Consider the following 5,973-nt stretch of genomic DNA (forward strand, 5'->3'; position numbering starts at 1 on the left):
GTGTGTAGTTTTGCCCTCTCTACAGGTCTTCATTGTCTCAAATGTGTCTTGAGTTCACCAGGCAGGTTGCTTGCAGCAGAAAAGGCAAGTTGGTCTCACCTGTGGTCCCAGGCCTGCCCGTCTGGGTGCTGCCCACGGGTTCTCTCTGCGGTGGCAACGGGAAGATCTCACTTTCTCGGGAGCCTCCCAACTAGGGTTCCAGATGGCCTCCGGTGGCTTTTCCCCCTCTGAATCAGTACGTGCAGGAGAGCAGTCTCTTCTGTTTTCGAGGCGGTTCTTGCCTCTCTCTCAAGGTTTAGCCTCTCCTCCCACGGGATTTGGGCAGAGAACTGTTGATCCGGGTCTGTTTCCTTCAGGTTCCAGCGTGTCTCAGGCAGGGCTGCCTCCTGGCCCCTTCCCACGGGAGCCCAGGAGGCCTTTTATACAGCTCTCTTGGGCCAGGGCTGTGGGCAGGGGTGGGCAGTGTTGGTGGTCTCTTCTGCTCTGCAGCCTCAGGAGTGCCCACCTGACCAGGCGGTGAGGTCTCTCTCCCATGGGTTTTGGGAGCAGAGAGCTGCTGCGGGCCGGGATCCGCGGGTGTCCTGATGTGAAATCTTAAGCCAAATAAACAAAATAAACACTTTCCTCCCCAAATTGCTTTGGTTATAGCATCACAGCAATAATTAAAGAGTCCTTTTTTTATTCCATTTTTTCTCCACTCAGATACTTGGCAATAAGCCATTTGCTATCCATCCTAATGTTAGGCATTTTGCTTCCACAGCTGATCAGCCTGTCTGGGTTGCTCTGAGGGGAGAAGCTGCAATCTCTGGTTTAGCACCTCATAGTAAAAAAACATCACAAGGCTAGGTAAAGCCGCCTATGTTCTATTTTGGCATGGATTGCACTTCTCTATGTCTGGGAGAGGAAGGGAGAGATGCTTGTCTCTGTCCTTTGTTCTTAGCACTTTCAGAGTATATGTTCACATGGTAAAAAGTTCACTACGAGTTAGCACATAAATTCAGGTCATAAATTGAATAAGAGGTTTATAACAGAGAATGTCTACATGTATATCCACAAGAAGTAATTATCTGGCTAAATATCCATCATTTGTTATTAGCTTACAGGTTCATGGAAAATTAAAGACCATAACTAAGCTGTTGTTGAAGTATAGATAAACCCAGTTATTATCTCCTGTTTTTGCATCTGTTGAATATGTCTTCTTTATGACCTTTGGTTTCTGGTTTTTATAACCCCTTGGAATGTGTCCTAGGTTTTCGAAGTCTGTTGTTATCTCAGAAGAAATTAGCAGTTCTGTTATAAAAGGGGCTTGTTTGTGTTGCCATTCTGAAATGATGGTGACCCTGGCATGCTAGTTGATTCTGAAGAATAGATGTCCTTTCTTTTTTCATACTATCTGTGTCTGGGGTCTTCCTTCAGTGAATTTCAAACCCTTACATAGTAAACCTGACTAAGAGAGTGAAAGATTTTGTACTGTGTCATATATGCCACTCTCTATTTTGTAAAATATTGATTAATATGGTAATACTGTTCTGATTAGTGTATATAGGTTTTCATCTTTAAACTTTTAGTCCTTTCTACCCCTCTGTTTCCTTTTAATAGCATACATTGAAATTTTATTTTATTTTCTGAATATGTTTCCTTTTCTGTAGCATTTGGTTCATTTTGTTTATTGTTTTTAACTAATGAAATTATTTTTGTTCTTGTTATGTTCATATTATTTCAGCATATTTTCTGCTTCTATCTTGTGTTTTCCTGTATTGTTGTAAATTTATTAATTTGGTGATTTCTGTTTTCATTCTACAAATTTGAAAAAAATTAAAATTATATTATAGTTGCAGTAAAAATTACTTTGACTATGTGCCCTGTAACTTTGAGAATTTTTTGTAATTCACTTGGATGATATAATCATTATGGAAATCCAAAAACGTAAGCAATTTTAATTATGTTAACTCCCTCCAAAGTCACAGATAACTATTAGAATGTATTTTAATTCCATATATTCTGAAAACTACTAGAATAGTGCTGCTTCACTTGTTCATATTATCAGGATATATTTGCATTTTTGACCTCATGTGGCTTTGAATAATCTGTTATTTGACTTTTATTTTTAAAATTTGGGGGATACATCGATTTCCTTCAATTTTCCTTATTTGTAAGGATTAACTCTTTAGGTTCTCATCTCACTTCATGGAGTTTTGCCAGGAACTTCATCCCTGACAGATTGTTATTGTTGTTGTTAGTTTGTTTTGTTTGTCTTAAAGATCTATTTTATTTATATGAGTACACTGTAGCTATTTTCAGACACACCAGAAGAAGGCATCAGATCCCATTATAGATGGTTGAGAGCTACCATGTGGTTGCTGAGAATTGAATCCAGGACCTCTGGAAGAGCAGTCAGTGCTCTTAACCACTGAACCATCTCTCCAGCCCCAACAGACTGTTTTATTTTTATCTCCTATATCTGTAAGCTTGTCAAAAGTTCTAATGAATCATCATCAATTCATTTATATTCAAAAGGCTGGATTGTGTGTGCACCCTTGAAAAAAAAAAAAAAAAAAAAAAAAAAAACTCCAGTCCACTAGAAGTGTTTGCCAATGAGAATTCCAGATGGACCTCAGGAAATAGAATTTAAATGAAAAATTGTAAACTTTACTAAATAATTCAGTTTAGAGAAGCCATATAAAAACAGCTCAGTCAACTTAAAGGTAATAAAGACTTAAAGAGAAATGGTGTGATGCCCAAGAAAATACAAACACATGGATGGCCAAATGACTAAAACAATCCAAGATTTCAAAAAGGAACTCAATAAAGAGATAGAACATTGAAGAGCACTTAAGCTGCTAAGATGGAACTGAAAAATCTAACCCAACTATGAAACACAAAGGAAAGTCTTATAAGTAGTAAATGAATCCAGAATATAGAATATAGATACAATATTCTGGAAGATACAATAGGGGATCTAGATGAAATAAGTAAAGAAAGTGGAAAAAATAGGAAAGAAATATATAAGAATTGTTGTACACCATAAGAAGACCAAACCTTAGACTTATAGGAATAGTTGTAGGAGAACAATCCTAAGTGTATGACATGGAACAGACCTTCAATAAGACTATAGAAGAAAACTTCCCCAAACTCAGGAAAGAAAGGCTCATACAGATAGAATAATAATAACACAGAAAATAGAAAATACCATAAAAATATGCATGACAAACAATAGTTAAAACTCTAAGTATAAATAAAGTGTATTGAAATATGAAAAGGAAAAAAATCACAAACAAAAGTAAACCCTTCAGAATAACAGCTGATTGGCTGACTAGTTTTCTCAATGAAAACCGTAATCTAGAAGAGCCTGGAGCATTCCAGCTCCTAAAAGACCAACTAGACTGATAAACCCAGCAAAACTATCTGCCATGTTGAAGGAGGGAAAAAAAAACAAACAAATGATCAAACAACTTTACATGATAAAAATAGTCTAAAAATATTTCCAAACCAAACTAAAAGAAAATAAATCAAGAAAAATTGTATGAGTTGTATGAGCAACCTGCTATCCCAGGAAGGATATCCATTTTTTTTTTTGCCTTTTCAATCTGCTTTATTAGGTTCACAATATGTCATATGGACCTTCCCATGCAACTTACAACAAAAGAATTAACTGATAAATAAAAGAGTAAAAAACAAGTTTCAATACAAGCTGGCAACAAGACGAGATCCAAACAAAAAGGAGTAATCAAACTTGTACAAGAGCACATCACAGCCAGAGGTCCCATAGCATCTTCAGAGACAACCCTATAGGACTCAGGGGAATAAGACAAACTCATCATGGTGGTCATGGTGAGGGTCACCATGCTTATCAGGTCAGTGCTTATCTCCCGCAGACTATGGCTCAGCTGCCTTTCCCTCAACTTGCCCATGAGGTGTCTCATATCCTCCCCAAACCTTTGAACATTCTCCTCTTTCATCCTGGCCTGGGGCTCTCCAACCCTGTGCATCAGGTCCCATCTACAGTGGGCCTAACGCGGAACTGCCTGTGACCTCCTCTAGGTGCACAATTTTTGCCAGCCTCAAAAGTGGGGGCCACAGATGGCTCCCTTTTGATGGTATCTTGCGGCTTTTCTTCCTTTTCCTCCTTTTTCTGATGGTCATTTTCCACGTTGAGATTTTTTTGCTCCTTGATCTTTGGACTCCATTGCTCCTGAGCCTATCTTTGCCTTCTCCTCTTCCTAGTGATGCTCACCACCAGGTGTGCCGCGAAGCTTCTGGTCCTCAGACCTGCTCTGCTCTTCCTCCTCCTGCTTTCTGCGCTGCCCGGGCCCGCGTGCTCTGCGCCACCAGGAGCTGCGCCACTAGTAACAGGTACCTCCGTTAGGGATGGCCGGCTGGAGAGCAAGGATATCCATTCTTGCCCCACTTCTTCTCCCACCTTCATTAGACCTGTTAAACCTGATCCATACAAGGTGTTTACCCTTCCTCCACTCATCTTTCCCTACTCGCTGAGTCATCTGGTCATGGCAAGCTACTCTGAGCAGCCCTCTATCCCAGGCAGACATCCAATCTCACACCTCTCTGCTTACCTTCATCGGATCTGCAGCTTCTGAACTGTACAGACCTGCAGATCCAGAATCATACAACCCTAGGATAAACATTAGAGGTCTGCCACATCAGGACGATTGACGTTAACCCCCCTCCCAACACCTACTACAACAGGAACATCCAGGGACCAAAGCCATCCAGATGACTAAAGGTCCTTGTGAAAAGGCAATCAACAAAAGGCAGAACAAAATAACACCTTCAGAGCACAGCTGCCCTTGTACAGCAATCGCTGGATATTCTAACACAACTGAAGCACACAAAAATGACTTTAAATCAAATCTTATAAAGATAGTAGAAGCTTTTCAAGATGAAATGAATAAATTCTTTAAAGAAATACAGAAAAACACAATCGAATAGGTAGTGGTCTTTAAAAAGGAAAGAAAGAAATCCCTTAAAGATGTAAAGAAAAATACAATAAGACAGATGAAGAAAATACATAAAACTTTGTAAGACCTGAAAGTAGAAATAGAAGCAATAAAGAAAACACAGACTGAGGGAATACTGGAGATGAAAAACTTATGGAAAAGATGAGAAACAACAAATGCAAGCATCACCAACAGAATACAGGAGATAGAAGAAAGAATATCAGGTACATAAGATACAATAGAAGAAATGCTTACATCAGTCCATCAGCCAAAGAAAATGTTAAATCTAAAATATTCCTGACAGAAAACATCCATAAAATCTGGGATACCATCAGAAACCTTACATAAGAATAATAGGGATAGCCCCGCGGATCCCGGCCCGCAGCAGCTCTCTGCTCCCAAAACCCGTGGGAGAGAGACCTCACCGCCTGGTCAGGGTGGGCACTCCTGGAGGCTGCAGAGCAGAAGAGACCACCAACACTGCCCGCCTGCCCACATCCCTGGCCCAAGAGGAAACTGTATAAGGCCCTGGGCCCGTGGGAGAGGGGTCCAGGAGAGGCAGGAGCCTATTTGAGACACTGCTGGAACCTGAAGGAAACAGAGACGATAAACAGTTCTCTGCACCAAATCCCGGGGGGAGGGAGAGCTAAACCTTCAGAGAGGGCAGACAGGCTCAAAACCAGAAGAGACTGTTTCTGCACACATTACTGATTCCAGGAGGAAAACACTGAGGCCATCTGAACCCTGGTGCACTTGAGGCTCCCGGAAGAGTGCACAGATCTTCCTCCAAGGCGCACCAGAGAACCCCTGTAAGCAGCACCCCACGCTAACTTGAGCCTCGGGACCACAGGTAAGACTAACCCTGCTTCGAAAGGACTGCCTGGTGAACCTGGACACAGGCCCACAGGAACAGCTGGAAGACCTGTAGAGGGGCAAAACTACACACACGAAAGCAGAACACTCTGTCCCCATAACTGGCTGAAAGAAAACAGGAAAACAGGTCTACAGCACTCCTGAC

At 41.1% G+C, this 5,973-nt stretch overlaps 1 pseudogene; it reads right to left on the reverse strand.

Moving 5' to 3' along the window:
* Positions 1–3,795: 3,795 nt before the first annotated feature.
* LOC116893884 lies at positions 3,796–4,994 on the reverse strand (annotated as a pseudogene).
* Between the last annotated feature and the right edge of the window lie 979 nt (positions 4,995–5,973).

Source organism: Rattus rattus, chromosome 2 (genome assembly GCF_011064425.1).
Source record: "Rattus rattus isolate New Zealand chromosome 2, Rrattus_CSIRO_v1, whole genome shotgun sequence".
Lineage (NCBI taxonomy): Eukaryota > Metazoa > Chordata > Mammalia > Rodentia > Muridae > Rattus > Rattus rattus.